Source organism: Equus caballus, chromosome 11 (assembly GCF_041296265.1).
Source record: "Equus caballus isolate H_3958 breed thoroughbred chromosome 11, TB-T2T, whole genome shotgun sequence".
Classification (NCBI taxonomy): Eukaryota; Metazoa; Chordata; class Mammalia; order Perissodactyla; family Equidae; genus Equus; species Equus caballus.
In genome coordinates, this window is record NC_091694.1 from 12,768,985 (window position 1) to 12,786,365 (window position 17,381).

Sequence of the window (17,381 nt, forward strand, 5' to 3'; positions counted from 1 at the left end):
TCGAGCAGGATCAACTAGTTTAGCCTCCTGCCTTCGACCAGGCAGGCATCTCACTCTTTCTTCCAGATACTGATGATTCTCTCTCTCTCTCAAGATCACCTGGAACAGTAATCTTATACCTTCTCTCTCTTAATTGCCTTCATTCTCATCCGACAATCAAATTTTTCCCATTTGTACAAGAAAAACCTTATGCGTTCTGGCAAGGATCCGAGGCTCACTTGGGCTGCCTCAAATAAGAGAGACTTACTTTAAGGAACTTGGGTCAGTGAAAAAGAGAATTCCCACAAGAACCCCAGAACAGCCTCAAACCCAAGCTTTCCAGAGAGTGAATGTAATGAAAGTAAAAGGAGGACCAGGACCCGAGACAACTTATGCAACTAAGTCTCCTGTGCCTTCCGCAGCACTTGGTTATTAATGCGATTCTATCCCCACGACTACTTGACTCTCAACTTCTTCATCTCTAGTCCAAATCCAAACGAAAGAGAATCTGAGGGACCCAGTTTAGTCAGCATTACCCTTGTTGGGAAAATTCCAGGCCACGTCTCCCCATAGGCTCCCAGCTAGCCAATGAATCGTCTGTTCTTGGGTCAGGTGCTTTCCTCTGGTCCAATCAGCTGAACTGGAAGGGGTCACATGATATAAGAAGAATGATGGGTCTGCTCTCTCAGCAGAGACTGTGGAGGGTAGTCATTCTAAATGCCTAGTGTTGGAAAAGTATTAATGGTATCAAAGTTAAACATACAGGCTGTGAGGCCAGACTGGTTCAAATTTAGTTTTTCTCTTCATTAACTATGATCTTGAACAAGTTATTCCAACTCTCATCTGTAAAATGAGGGCAAGAATAGTACCTGCCTCTCTAGTTTATCAGAGAGGCTATTTGCAGTAAGGACATGGTCACTGTTAGCTATTATTATTTCTTGCATTATATTGTTAGCCTGTTCAAGATTTCAAGTAAGTTGTCCACAGAGGGAAAAAAATTGTATCAAGAGGTGAAAGAGTTTGTTTTCCATCCTCCTTCTCAGTCGCTAGCCAGTTAGAGTTCCTCATTCTTCACATCTGGGAATATAACTATTTTACCTGACTGAAGTTAGAGGGGTAGACCAGACGGTCTTACCCAGATCCATCAAATCTAGTGAAAGATTCTTCTATTTTAATTTAGCCCATTTCTTCCTGTTTGACCTTCCGAAGGCGCAGAACAACCACAGAAGCCCTGCACATAAAACCCTCCACTCCTGCTCCAACCACGTCAAGTTGCTCCTTCACTGGTCGTCCCAGGAAGATCGACGGCACTATCCGAAGAGCCTGCTGTCATGTGCTGCTCACAGGTCATCGCTGCAAGACCCTGTGGTGGACTTCATCGAATGACTGCTCATCTGCACAGAGACACTGAACTCCCCTTACTTCTGCTTCATGACAGTGGTCCTGCACACAGCTGATCCATCCAGGGCTAGACACCTGACCCACTCTGGGCCAATTAGGCACCCTCTCCTGGGAACTGTAAACAAGAGAGAGTCTGGCACAGCAGAGACTGGAACTGTACACAGCACTCATAAGCTAGGGGGCTTTCAGGGGCTGCCTTGGGGACTAAAGAACTGAAAAGGTGAGTCTACAAAGAGAGAAGAGAACACAATAAACTTACAAGAAAAGTGGAGCAAGAGACCAGAGGATGAGCCTCCCCATTCACGCTTCCAGGCCCTCTCTGAGGCATGACAGATGTGGTGTGTTGTATTTTCCAGAATGGTTACACTGTTTCCCATCCCACACGCTCTTCTAGAACCTTGCCACTCCATCAAGAGATAGAGTGTGTCAAGAGATAGAGTCTCTGTCAAGAGATTCCACCCCACAAAACCGTGTGAGCCTTTGTGACTCCTTCTACTACCAGAATGTGGCAGAAGTGACCCATATGATTTCTGAGGCTAGGTCATAAGAGGCGGTACAGCTTTCACATGGCTGTCTCTTGGGACACTCCTCCATAGAACCCAGCCTCCATGCTGAGAAACACAGACCACATGGAGAGGTCCATGTGGAGAGGAACTGAGGTCCCATTCCTCAGCTCTGGCTGAGCAACCAGCTGATAGCTAGCACCAGCCTGCCTACGTGAGTACGCCATCTTGAAGGCAGATCCTCTGGTCCCCAGTAAAACCAACCCAGATGACACCACATGGACCGGAGACCAGACTTCCCCACTGAGTCCCATCTAAATTACAGATTCAGGAGCAATAAATGATTGTTGTTGTTTGAAGCCACTAAGTTTTGGGGGGTTTGCTATGCAGCAATAGATCACTAGAACGACGATGGTCTGTCTTTGATTTACAAAAGATACCCCTATATCCTTAGAGCAAAAGCCCCCATCCTGGCTTAAGCTGGTTCACATGGATTTATTTGACTTGCAACTAAAGAATGGAACTATCAAAAGCCTCTTTTCCCATTTTAGACAGCAGTGGCATGAAGAAAAGTAATTCAGTGTGTCTTTCTGATCTGCACCCCTCCACAGGCATTCACATAAGAGTCCTGAGTCTTTTCCACACATGTGTGTGTATTTGTGCAGCAGGAACCCCAGGTTTTTTCACCCCCTTAAGAATTAGGTATGGGACTTCGCATGCAACGTGCACTCAACCCAGGGCACGACAATTAGCCACACAGTAGTCACAAAATCAAAAGACTGCCTTGATTGAGAACAATGATCCTCCCAGGCATGGGCTGCTCTACCCAGCAATCATTACATAATACTGCAGATGCACACGCTCCAGCCACACATCAACTGGTGCAGAAGAGAAAACAAAGACCTAAAATCTAGGTGACTTTGCTGCTTGCACCCTCAAAGGTCAGATTCTGAACCACCACCAGGACACTCAAGACTCCTAGGTGCCCCAAGGTTGAGCTGGACCTTCAGCCACAGATACTAAGAATCTATTATAAGGACAGAGGTGAGAAGGGACTGAACAAAGTTGCAGTCCATTGAGAAATTTCAGTTGAGCTGGATGTACCCATCACATATGGTCACCATAAACCCATCATGACAAAACCTCTATGTCATGCAAAGACTTCCAAGGCGTGTTGGCAAGAACCAACATACTGAATTCCAGTGCAATCAATGGATTTCAACAGGCACTTGACACATGTGGCAATGAGACTTGACCTAGTATCATCTCCAGGGACAAGGAAGTGTTGGCAGCAAAGAGAGCAGAACATACAGTCCTTGCTATGCATCTCCTCTGACCTGGCTGTGGTGGAAGGACTAAAATTAAGGCCCAATATTATGTGCTTCCTTGTCATCTGGGGAAACTGGGAGAGTGCTCAATGGCCTAACTCTGAGTTCCCCTCCCTATGCTGCTCCCATGGATAAAGTGAGCCAAACAACCCTCTTTATTGAGGGGACCAGGTGCAGTTCCTTCTCATCCCTGAGTAGTGGGTTTCAGTTCCCTGCCAACCCATGGAATTACTCAAACAGACCAACCATATCCTCCCTTGGGAACCAGTGGGCACCCCACCCTCTTGATACTACAAAGCCTGCCTGCCTCCCACAGCCTCTGGTCATTCACTCTGTGCCTAAGTGCAACCCCCATGTGGCCCTGTGGAGTGCAGTGTCCTCCTGCCCTGGGATGTGAGTGTGTGTGACTAATGAACTGCTGTTGATCTCGTCGGTCAGGTGTTGTGTATTCCGCCATTATCAAACCCTAGCAGGAGTCCCTTCCTCACCCAAGGGATGAAGAGGAGGTAATTAAAAGCCTGGCCTTTAAAAAGGTTCTGGGGTCTCCTCACCAGCAGCCTTGGTGGTGTTGGAAATATCGGGGCTCATCTGCTCTGAGATCGCCTTTGCTTGTCTTGGCCCTGGACTCCAAATGACTTCTCCTTGGTACCCCCTTGAACAGTGCCACCTCACTCTTCAAAGAGCTCCACATCCGTTCTCATCTGCTCTCCTGGCAGTCCAGGGAGCCAGATAGGGGAATGTAATCATCAGCCCTATTTCACAGGTGAGGTCCTCGGGCTTGAAGAAATTCATGCACTTGCTGGAGACCACACCCCTGACCTGGAAGCACAGGCCGCATCTTCCAGTGTTGGCTTCGTGGAACCTTCCGTGGCTCCTGAAGGGCATTTGGAGTCCAGGGCCAAGACAAGCAAAGGCGACTCATTCACTTTCTTTCACTGTGGCTGCTCTTGGGGAATATGGTCAGAGAAACTCACCCTCCTCTTCTTACAAAACTTCCCAGCCTTTCAGAGAGGAGAAAAGACCCATGATTAGAATATGCTGAAGCTAAAATATGGCTCTGAGAACCTCACTGTGTTCCATTTACCTGGTGTCTTAGTTTCCCAGGGTCACTATAACAATCACAAACAGGGTAGCTTAAACAACAGAAATTTATTCTTTCACACTTCTGGAAGCTACAAGTCTGAAGTCAAGGTGTTGGAAGGGCCATGCTCCCTCTAAAGGCTCCAGGGAAGAATCCTCCTTGCCTCTCCCAGCTTCTGCTGGCCCCAGCAATCCTTGGCACCCTTGGCTTGTGGCCGCATCACTCCAATCTCTGTCTCTGTCTTCGCTTGCCTTCTTCCCTCTGTGTGTGTCTGTGTCCTCTCCTCTTCTTAGAAGGACTCCAGTCATCAGAGTTAGAGCCCACCCTAAACCAGTATGACTTCTTCTTGACTAATTAGATCTGCAAAGACCCTATTTCCAAATAAGGTCACATTCTGAGGTTCAGGGTAGATGTGAATTGGGGGGACACTATTCAACCCAAGACGCATTGTATTTACTGGTGCTGTTGACCAATAACTTGGGTTATCCAGCGTTGACTCCAGCTAAGCCTGTAAGCAGGGTCTGTTGCTTCTAGTCCCCCAGAATAGTCTCACCTCAATATCATCTTGCTTCATCACAAACTTCCCCTTCTCCCACGTTCCCTATGGTGAATAGCGTAGCCATATATTCAGCAATCACTCACGCCAAAAACTTGAGGGTCATTTTCCACAGTTCATGCCACCTCACTTCCTCCACTCCCAAACCTAAAAGTCACACAATGTCCTATGTGTTTATTTTCATACCTGTCACCTCCTCTCCACTCCCTCTCATTTCTGCCCTGTGTCTCCATCATCCTTCACCTAAACCATATGAAGATTTCCCATCCCCACCCACTCTGCACTGGAATGATCTAAAATGCAAAACTGGCCAGGGTACTCCCGAAACCCCTTTGGGCATCACTTGAAAGTAATGGACCCTCAGCTTCAGAAAAGCGCACATAGACGCAGATCATACAATTCCACGTGGAATTTCATGGGGTTCACAAGATCCCATTACCTTGAGGGCAAGGCTTCTCAAACTTTAAATCACGCACGGATCTTCTTAGAGTGCTGGTTCTGTCTCAAAGAGTCTACGGTGGGCAGGAGAGCCTGCATTTCTCCCAGCTCCCAGGTGAGGCAGATGCTGCTGGTCCTCGGACCACACTTTGAGTAGCAGGGAGTAGGTGCATAATGATGACTCCTTCCTTCATCATGACAGCTACTAGTTACTATATATTCTTATTTAATCCCTCTAGCAAGCCTATAAGGCATTATTAGCCCTGTTTTATAGGTAAAAAACTGAGGTTTAGCCAGCGTAAGTAAACTGCCCAAGGTCGGACCACTACTATGTAGCAGAGCCAAAAGCTGAAACCACATTTATATGTCTCCAAATTCTTTGCCCTAAACCCGCACTAAAATACCCCAAAAGCCTTTCCCATCCCTCTTGTCACCAATGCAGATGGGACTGTCTCTTCCTTTAACATTTTACAGTACCTTTGACCTTTTCATCACGGATATTTGTTCATGTATCTGTCTTCCATGTCTTTGAACCACCAGCACTTAGGCAATGCCTGGCACATCGGAGGTGATCACCAAAAGTTTGAGTGACTGGGCTTGTGTCGCACCCCCTGGATTGGGCACCCTTCTCGAAACTCAGTCTGGGACTTGTTTTACCTTCTTGTTAAGTCAGCAGGCACCCCACCGAGAGAAGCTGCCTGAGCCCGAACAGGAGAGGCCAGGCACGATGCCAGCCAGGGCGGGGGCCCTCTAACCCCGCAGGTGGCCCCAGTGTGCCTTCCCGGGGCCCCACCCTCCGGGAGAGGGGGTTGCGAGGCCATCTGGCTGCAGCCTGCGCCTGTGAGCTGAAGGTAATTGTGTCTCTCAGCCGAGAAGCAGGCCCTGCTCCTGCCAACCGTTCACGGGGGAGAAATGATTAAAAAGCTGGAGAGACTGACTCATGAGGAAATATGAATAAAGTACAACAGTCCCCAAATATGTTTAGCTTGGCTCCCACACAAAGGGGGGATGTGATAAGGGCCCGAGTTAGAGGGTGGCAACACGGAGACGGGAGGAAGGCGAGATCCTGGCTGGGAGGACCCCACTGACGGGAAGGTGAGGGGGGACAGGGCGACGGAGGGGGACGAAGTGCGGAGTCGGGGCTGCAGGAAAATGGCTCCTGGAGCTCTGGGGCAGCTTTCCACAGGGTTGGGGACCACTGCCAGAGATTGTGCCCCCACCCCTCAGCTGGTTTGTTCCTTCAGCAAATGCTCCGGCCCCCACCCTGGGCCAAGCATCAAAACTAGGCTCAAGGGTCGCTCAGCGAAGAAAACAAAGTCCCTGCTCTCAGGCAGCTTATATTCTATCAGGAAGAAGCAGGTTCTGCAGCCTTTGCCCTGGCTGTTCCCTCTTTCTAGAATGTTCTTCTCCCAGATACTCATATGGTCAACTCCCTCAACGCCATCATGTTTTATTCAGGTGACACTTTCTCCATGAGGCCTCCCTTACTTATCATGGTAACCTTATTACCGACCACCTTATTTAACATGGTCACCCTCATGAAGCCCCCACCCCAACTCCATTCTGGTCCATTTGTTCTATTTTCCAGAGCACTTTGCACTTTCTAACACACCGTATAAATCCTTGTTTGTTTTGTTTATTGTTATTGCCTGTCTCTTCCCCTTGGAAAGGCCCGTTGCTCTCTCTGGTTTCCTGCAGCCAGGCCGTCCGTGAGCCGGCTGGGTTCCCCACAATGGTAAAGAAACAATAAAGACTCACTGGGCTAATGAGGATGGAGGGGACTGTGTGGGAGCTCCCCGCCACATGACAGACAATCGACTGCTGATTTCTTGGGGGAAAGACGTAAATCCTGGGCTCCCCCTGAGTGGGAACACCTGCTCTTAGTTGTGTGTTAGTTGCTGAAAATGCCCCGTCAGGGTTGTTCACTCTCTTCTGAGGTGCAGAGAGGGCTGAGGGGCCCAAGTTTCACTAGGAATGAGTGGTGGTTAAAAAATGGGTCCCCTTACAATAGCCAAGACGTGGAAGCAACCTAAGCACCCATCAACTGATGATTGGATAAAGAAGATAAGATATATAGAGATATATATATATATATATATATATACACACGCAATGGAATACTACTCAGCCATAAAAAAGGATAAAATCGTCCCATTCATAACAACATGGATGGACCTTGAGGGTATTATGTTAAGTGAAATAAGCCAGATAGAGAAAGACAATCTCTCTATGACTCCACTCACATGCGGAAGTTAAACATGTGGACAAAGAGAACTGATTAGTGGCTACCAGGGGAAAGGGGGGGGCCGGGGGGTGGGCACAAAGGGTGAAATGGTGCACTTACACGACTGACAAACAATAATGTACAACTGAAATTTCACAAGGGTGTAAACTATCATAAATTCCATAAAAATTAAAAAAAAAAATAGGTCCCTTTCCCTCAGCCCACTCACCTGGCCGCCAATTAAACAAGCCCAAATAACCAGGAGGGTTAAGTGTGAGTTCTAGGGTCAAAAACTTGGGAGGCTTAAATCCCAGCTGCCACTCAGTACCGTGTGACCTCAGTTAAGCTGTTTAACGATGTCAGGCCTCAGTTTCCTCATCTGAAAATGAGTTAATGATAGTACCTTCCTCATCGGATTGTCGTGAAGTTCAAGAATGAATGTCAAACGCTTAGCACAGAGCAGACACTTAATAAATGTTACTGTTGTTGTTACAGTGCACAGTTTTATGTTAGTGGCTGTGAAGGAAAGGAAAAGTGAGAGCTGGAATCTCTACCATCAGGGCCTTAGAATGGCTGGGAAGGAGATAGGGTTTGCATGGACTGAGGGGGAGGCTCTACCATCGGATCATGGGATCCTCATCCTGATTCGGTCTTTGAGTCAGTCAGCTGCCTTCATCCGCCCACAGGGCACATTCCTCCCACCTCCACGCTGCGTCACCCCTTGTCCATCTTTCTCTCTCCTCGGAGGCGAGAACCACATCTTACTCAGCTCTTCCCACCCCCAAAGCCGAACTAGCCCAGTGCTTTGTACCCAGCAGGCATCCAGCTCATGTCTATTAATACGACATGAGATCCATGTAGACAGTTTACAAATACCACTTGAGCAAAGTGCTTCATTATAGATGGAGGTAAACTGAGGCCCCTGTAGGTTATGGACCAGGCCCCGGGCCACACAACCATTTATCAGCAGAGCTCTCCCTGGAATAAGAGTCCCTGAAGCCAGCCTCACCCACTAGCCGTTGAGACCCCTAACTGTGAGGGATTTGCTGTTCCTGTTGCCGGGCGCCCAGCACCCCTAGAATGTTGTGCCTGATATCAGGAGGATGGAGGAACAAGGTTTACTGTGAAGGACACAGAAGCTCAACGGGAAAAGGACTACTGCTGTCCGAGTAAGAGAGACACAAAAGGCGTGTGGAGAACCCAAGCCATGCAGAGTAAGAATGGAGCATTCCTGTCCTGCTAAATGCTACTTTTCGCCCTCGCTTTGGAGTTTTGAAGGCTCAGGGGTTTTCCAGGGGCGGGTGGGGGCAGAGAGGAGAGACAGAAGTGCCTGTGAGAGAGGAGGCCCTGTGGGCAGGGCTCCCGCTCCCTCCACCCACACGCTGACTCTAATTTGAGGGCTCTGCCTTTATCGGTTTTATTTGTGTATATTTCTGGGTACAATTTCCTTTGAACAAAGGGATCTGTGACTAAAAGAATGTTCGAAAGCCACTTGCTATTTCCAATACAAGATCAAGGAGAGGAGAAATCAGGAAAGGCTGGAAAAGACGGAGCAGGCTTCTGGGAGCGATGGTTAGAATTTGGACTGGAGAGGGAAGAGGGGAGGGCCCTGGGGTGAGGCTGATGACAGGAAGGGAGCGAGCCCCAGCCAGTGGCTGGGACACAGCAAGGGTGTTCTCTGATAGGAGCAAGAATCCTGTGGCTAAGTGGGGAAATGGGGAGCAATAGGCTTAAGAGGGGACGAGGCGAGGGAGAGTTTATGGGAGGGACCTTCCTTTATTCTCCTCAAGCTGCCTCTGGTCTCTCATTTGTGAGGTCCCCTGTGTAGCATGTCCGGGTTTTAAGGTCTACAACAGCAATTCCTAAAACATGGTTTAGAACATTCTAGGCATCTCCCACCCTCTTCATGAAGTCTACTATACATGGTGTAATCTGAGAAGTTCCAGCCAGAATCTAGTGCTCAGAAATACCTTCCCTGCCCTGTTTTGTCTGACTTCCTTGCTTCAGGAATCCACTCCCCAAGGTTTCAAAGGCCTTTGTCATGTTAACACACAAACCTCTGACCCAACAGAATAACCCTTGGGCATTCATCTCACAGAATGAAACTTATGTTCACCCCAAGACCTGTGCACGAATGTTCGTGGCAGATTTATTTGTAACAGTCCCAAACTGGAAACAACCCAAGTGTCCTTCAGTGGGCGAATGGTTAAACAAACTGTGGTACATCCATGCCATGGAATACTACTCAGTGATAAGAAAGGAATCAACTATTGACATGCACAACCACCTGGATGGATCTCAAGGGGTTTATGCTGAGTGAAAACCCAAATCTCAAAAGGTTGCACACTGTTTGATTCCATTTATGTAACATCCCTGACATAACAAAGTTATAGAGATGGAGCACAGATCAGTAGTTGCCAGGAGTTAGGGATGGGGGAAGGGTGAGCGCAGCTATAAAGGGGTAACGCCAGAAGCCTTATGGTGAAGGCACAGGACTGTATCTTGATCATGGTGGTGGTGATGTCAATCTACACACGTGATAAAATTGTGCAGAACTGCACATATATGCAAATGAGTGCATGTAAAACTGGGGAAAGCTGATTAAGCTTTATGGATGGTACCAATGTCACTTCCCTGATTTGATATTGTACTATAGTTATGCAAGATGTTGTCATTCGAGAAAACTGGGTTAAGGGTACACGGGACCTCCTGTAGATTTTTTTTTTTTTGCAGTTTCCTCTGGATCTATGATTATTTCAAAACAAAAAGTTTAAAAATAACCCTCAAATATCCCTAGGAGGGGTAACACTTGTACTTCAATTAAGATCTTGCAAATTGGTCAAAACTTTGGCAGATAGCAGAGGAGGTGACAAGGAAGGGAGGGCTCCAGAAACTCAGCCAGCATCTCAAGTTTATGGGGTGTTTGTCCTGGCAACAAAGCAAGTGGAATGTTACAGAATTAAAGCAAAACAAAACCCCACCAGCAGGATGCATTGTTAGGGTCCTTTTGAGAACGAGTGTCCAGTGGTGTCCTGGAGCAGCAGGGTAGCATTTCTTTTCAACTTCAGGTTCACGGAGTCCTCGTGTGGCTTAAAATCAGCCCTAGCGGGAGTATTTACACCACAGAAATTGGCAAATGCTACAAATCAGAGTTGTTTTAATTAGGAAAGCTAGTTGTTAAATATTTACCAGCACACCGTCGAGAATATCTGATCAGAATTGTCTTGGACGTTAAGGACACTTCTTAGCATCTAAAAGAGGTCCTAAGGCAGGCTGCCCCAGGACTGGTGAGTGTGGTAAACTGCATAATGGCCCTCCAAACACATTCGCAGCCTCGTCCCTCAAACCTGAATGTTCCCCTATATGGCAAAATGGATGTTGCACATGTGCTTAAATTAAGGATGCTGAGATGGAGAGATTATCCTGGATTACCTGGGTGGACCGGATGTCATCACAAAGATCTTTATGAGACACGCAGAAGGAGTCAGAGTCAGAAGAGACGGTGATGTGATGACAGAAGCAGATTGGGTGATGCACTTCGATGATGAAAGAAGGTCCCATGAGCCAAGGAATGCAGGAGGACCTATGAATTGAAATAGGCAAGGAAATGGATTCTTCCTTCAGAGCCTCCAGAAGGAACCAGCCCCGCTGATACCTGACTTGACTTTTAATTTGTTATAATAGTAATTACAAACGAATACAGTTAGGAATGTAATTTACCAATACCAGCTCTTCTCAGTCAGCATTTCTGTGATTCTCCTGGCTCTTCCCTCATAGTCACAGAATAGTTGCTATAGCTCCAAGTGTCACACATCCTCACATAACCACACCCAAAGATTCCTCACTTATAACTTTTGTTACGAGAGAAAAAAAAAAACCTTCCTAGAAGCCTCCAGCAAACTTCAGTCATGTTCATGTCTAAAGCCATCATTGGCAAAGGAAATACAATTATTGGGTTTGGCTCAACCTGATCAATAATCACCCTTTGTGCTGAGAAGGGGTCCGTGAAACAAGCACAAGCCCAATATTTGAACAGAACTGGGTTTCAAGGAGGAAGATTGGGGGACAATAACACAGCTCAGTGCTCCCTGGAGGTTGTGGTGTTCTCAGGTACATGGCCGGTCTTCCCGAAAAAACAGCTTCAATCCATTTGGTGCCCCAAAGGTGCAGTCACTTTGGGACTAGGTGGAGGCACAAGGAGTGAAAAACATTTACTGAATGTGCACTATGTACCAGGTGCCTTCCATATCTTCTCACACTGTATCTTCACTTTATCCCAGAAGCTCAGGGACTCAGAAAGTCCTAGAAATTTGCTCAAGCACACACAGCCAGTCAGAAACCAAGTTGGGATTGAAACTCAGACCTTTCCAACTACAAAGCACGCAGATTTTCCACTGACCTTGGCTTCTCAGACAGCCATCAGCCTGACGGCATCTTCGGCCCCTGGCCCCACACCCTCCCCACATTCACACCCCTTCCCACTGTTTCTCATCTCCAAGACCTGACTTGAATCAAGCCTTGATCTTCACCAGACTTTAACACTTAATCTAGAATTCCAGGACCGTGGATCTACAAGGAGCCAGTGGCTTCAAATGCCTTCCCTGGGCAATGGCTCCCGGAGGCCCTCCAGACCCACTCAAGAAACGCCCACACCCTTCCCCATCACATACTCCTAGTCACCACCTCCTGGCTGCCAATCAGAAACGGGAGGATGCCTTTGTCCCCCCAGTCATAAGCTTGCCAGAGTCGCTCCTCCCCCAGCCTCGGCTTTATCACCTGTCAGCTGTGCAAACCTTGGTCAAATGACTTCACCTCTGAGTCTCAGGTCCTCGTGTAGAATGGGGTGCTTGGGTTGTTGTGAGAATTCTGAGACCGTTAGGATCACCCATACCGGGGTGCCCGGCCCTTAAAGAATTCTCAATAAATATTAGGCATTTGCCAATAGAAGACTTTGGGAAACCCAGCTCAGCCTGTGGCAAATTATAGGGTACCATGGAAACCAGACCTAAGGCCTGAGAGAGGACAGGCCTGGTGTGCCCAGAGCCTGTAGGTCCTTTAGGATCTACTGCCTTAGGTCCTGAATGCTCGTTACAGTCACACGGGCACCAAGGAAGGCCTCCATCTATTGTCCTCGGGCCCTGGGGAGGGAGCAAGCACAGCTCCATAGGATCTGGCCCTGAACACACACTCACAGAGTGAGGGAATTGCTGAGGGTCTACCTCTGGCTCCCTTAGACAGGTGTGCTTAGTGAGCTTAACTTAATGCATCTTCATTGTCCCCTAAAGGGACGTGACAAAATGTCAGGTGAATTTGTTAGTCTCACTCCATCCAAGATGGCGCCTCACAGGGATTGCTTGCTTAGGTGACTCGATCTATGGAAGGCCTGTATCACCCACAGCCGCTTTTCGTCAGGTCTTTGATACCCATCATCAGCCAGCAGGGCCCTCATTTGAACCAATGTTGATACATCTGTCCTCAACTTAAGGGTTTAACTGACGCCTGCTGCCTCCTTTGTTTAAACGATGGCTGCTGTCTCCCTTGTGATAGGGTACCTGCCTCATCAGTAGTTATCATTTGCAGGCCCCATAACTACCGCTTATTAGCAATATGAACCTGCACCAGACACTTAATCCTCTGAGCTTCGGTTTCCCTTTCTGAAAATAGGTATAGTGCTGACCCCAGTTGCCCTGCCTGCTGCTGATCTACTGGAATGAGATAAGAGCTATAGAAATGGAAGGACTGTTTTGTGAACAGCCAGGCTCTGCTCCAATCCAGACTGTCATTACCAGAAGGTCTGCTGATCCCACACAACTGGTGTGTTTATGAATGTGTTCCTGTGGACTAAGGGCGGGGCAGAACACACCCTTCTGATATTTTTAAAGCCATGCTCCAAGGGACTAGCTATAAGCTCGACACAGAGGCCTCCACACAGGTATAATCCATTTGATCTATGCATCACATGGTGCCGGCAAATCGCTTAAAGTCTCCAGACCTCCGTTTCCCCATGCACAAAATAAAGGGATTGGAGGGTTGGTCTACTTCTTGGCTGGCTCTGACTTTCCATGGCTACTGAAAGACACTAGATTTTGAGAGACACAAACCATAACATCTACAATCACGCCGCAGGCTGTCTGAGCACTGCTGAATTATCCCGGCAAGCACGGCGCTCCGCCCCCTGCCCGTTCAGCTTGTCCATCCCCACAGCAGCCTAGTTTCCAGGCGGGGGAAGAGAGCCTCAGAGACGTGACCCTTCCCAAGGCCACCATCATGGAGTGACCGGGCCAGGACTGGAACTTCAGCCTGCTTGGCCCAACGCCTTGGTGACTTCCACTTTTGCCACATAACACAGGGATTTTCCGAATTTTCAATGAGATATTTTCATGTTATTTTGTAGGGAAACCAGAGATATTTTTAAAACCTTTTGGAAGGTCAAGACTACAGTCGTTTTTCAGGGTGAATGGTTAATCCCCCCAACAAACAACACCCTATGTCAAAACTGCACCCAGAATTCAGACCTTTCAAGATGGAGGGGGAGGGGTCTCCGGGAGGATGGAAGGCCCAGTGGCACCTGCCAGGTCTGTGAAAGACGGAAGAGGTTGAAGAAGAAAGAGTAGGAAAAAGCTTTCTTCCCCCTTAAGTTAGAAAGCGGGCAGAGAGAGAAGGAGAGATCAAAAACCACTAAAGGTCCCTCATGTCAACCTCTCCCTGTTTTAATTAAGCAGCAAGTCCACACACCCACCCCCTCTCCCTGAAAAATGCTTTGCACTCAGCAAGAGCTGCCACACAGCAGGTTGCAGTTAAGCCTTCAGACAACCAGCAGCCTCAGGAAATGCCAGCAGCCCACAGGTGCGGGGCGCGGCGGGGCCCCTCGGCTCTCCGGCACCCAGGCAGCACAGTCGCACGATGGACCAAGAAGCTGCGAGAATGTTCCCTGGACCCTCTTCCATGGGGCCGTGACCCAAGGCAGCATGCCTCAAACTGCGACAACCCTCAGCAGGAAATACATTTTCCGTGGAGACCCAGCCTACACCTGCATGCATCCACACATAGGAAACTCAAATAAAATCTCCCAAACGGCACTTAGCACTATTGTGTGCAGTGCATTTGTATTTTCTACTCTATTTCTTTGAATGATTGTTGCAGCCTTCTACGTTAATTTTATCACTCCATGATGGCTGCAACTTGAAAACCCAGCCTGCTGGCTGGATGCACCCAGTCCCCCAAATGAGGCCCTGGCCTGGTCACCCACCTCCCCTTCTCTCTTCTCCTCTGCCAATGTCCCCTGCTCCAGCAGACTCCTGGGCTTGCTTCCTGAATGTCTCCAGTGCTTCCACACTGCCAGGCTTTGCCCATACCCTTTGTTTAGCCTGGATGCCCATTCTTCTGTCTTCTGATTTTTCCTACAATTGTGGCCACCTCTGTGAAGTCTTTCCTGAATTTCTGCGTACCACTTGCTGTTTGCAAGCACCTCTGTTCTCCACTGATCACACTAGGTGTGGTCATCCTACTGGGACCGGATGTGAGCCCTTCAGAAGCTGTTCCCCCTGCCTGGCCAATGTCCCACAAATCAGAGTTTCTCCATCAACGTTTCCACATGGAAGAGAGCAGGGAGAGAGGGCGGGCAGGAGGAGGCAGGATTCATACCTCCGCCAGGGGCAGGTCCAGGTGCTAAGGAGGAAAAGTATCATTTATTGAGTGTCATCTCTCTGTCAAGGCCCTTCCATGCTTAGTAGAAAGAAGACAACGGTCTTCAAACTCAACACTGACTACCGCCGCCTTTTTCTCCAAGGCGGGGCATGATTCATCCTGGAGGTAAGATGTTTAAGAAAACTCTTAGAGATGACGTGATAGGCTTTCTTGGAAGAGAAAAGCAAGACTCCTTGGGCTTAATTCAGAACGGCAGGAATGAAGTGGAAGCCTAGGAAACGGGGACATGTCGGTGGAGCCAGGAGAGAGACGACGGGGAGGCCCTGTTTCTAGAGCAGTGATGTCTGACCTTGAATTCACGGAGTCCCTGCCACCACCCCAACCTTTAGTAACTTGCATCAGTAGTCCTTCCTGGGGCAGAAGGAAGACAGAAGGAAGGGCTTACATAATAGGATCTGTCTTACAGGGTTTTGTGAGGACCTGATGGGTTAACATAAATAAAGCACTTAGAACATGGCCTGGTACCGAAAAAGTGTCCCATTCGTTTCATTTAATCATCACATCAACTCTTCAAAGTGAATATTATTATTCCCATTTCACAGATAAGGACACTGAGGCTTGGGGGGCTCCAGGAAAAAAAAAACTCAAGGAGAATCAGCCTCACAGAACCAGCTGACTAGAGAATGTTTGCTGCGTACCTGTCCTGTGAAAGGCACTGGGGGACGCAAAGACTGAAGGGCCGCCCTGCTCACAAGAGAGTGATGTTTCTAGTAGGGCTGGTGAATGGAAGCTCCAGTAGAGGCTTTCTAAGTTCAAAGAGCAGAGAGATCCCCGGGGGGAAGGAAGGTGGGGAAGAAAGGGATTTAGGCTGGGCAGGGAAAGCTGTGCTGGGGAAGCAGGCCTGGTGTTCTAACCAGGGTCTGTGATCAGGTGGAGAGAGAAAACCAGCAGCAGCTCAGGACAGGGGGATGCGTTAGTCACATCTGCAGCCTCCACCCTCAGGCCCTCTGCTAGCTGGGACTGATTACAGAAAAAAAACTGTGCTGAGCCGGAGTGGGTCAAGGGACCCATTTACCAAGGGCCTCAAAGGTCAACTTTTGATCTCCAGGGTAGACCGCACACCCTGCTCACTCAGCCAGGGTGGAGAGAGGCATCCAACCCTCCATGATCATTGTCAAAGGGAAACACGCAGCAGCACAGTGACAAGCCAGGGGCCCTCAACCTTGGTGGCACATGAGTGAGTGCCACCCCACCGCAATTGAGTCTGAGTCTCTGGGGGTAGCGCCCAGGCATCAGTAGGTTTTAGAGCTCTCCAGGGCTGCTGTGCTGGTGAGCACCAAAGGCTGGCTGGAAGCTCTGTTTCTTCATTTAAAAAAAAAACAGAAGTGGCCAGAGCCTCTCTCCAGGCGAGGAAGAGAAAGCAGGAAAGAACTGGCTTCTCCTTGTGATCTTGATCCAAATCCCTTTTTCTCTCGCTGAGGGATTCTCCCAGCAACCTCCAAGCAACCAGCCAAGAGACGCTGCCCTGAATTTTCGGTCCTTAGCTATAGAACAAAGAACTCTTTGAGGTTTAATAAGAGGCTGCTTGGCTCTCTGGCCCCTGGGCTACTAAGATCTAGAGCGAGAGTCTGGGCTGCCCCATCTAGAACAGAGCCAGCCTCGGAGCATGGCTGTGGGGTTGGAGGACTCCAAAGGTGGCATCTCTGCCACCTCCTGCCCACCCTGTTCCGACCCTCCAGAGAGGGCTCGGCCACACGAGATGCTGCAGGAGAGAAAAGCCAGCAGCTCACCCCACAGAGCCCTGCACTGTGTTAGGATCTCAGGCAATGAACCCCAGCCGTTCACTCCCATCCCTCCCGCCACTGGAGGGAAACCAGCTTAAATTTGACTGGCTAGTGGGAATCCCTCTGTTTGTCAATGCCAAGTTCCCCCCAGCCGCCTGCTCCCAAACTTTGTTCCCTGGGGATGCTATCTCAAGCAGGCAGAAACTTAGCTTGTCTGAAGTGGTCCTGAACCCTCTTGTGTTGCGGGGTTGGGAGGATAGGAAGTGAGTACTTGAAATGGACTTGGGTCATGGGAATGAGGTGAGGGGTGGAGGGGGCCTTTTGCGCCAGCTTTGTCACCCTCTCCAGCCTCTGTGACAGGAAATGTTGAATGGCGGTCAGAAAGAAGTTGACTCCTCCGAGCCTTAGTCGGGGACACTGCCAATCATCCCTTCTCACTC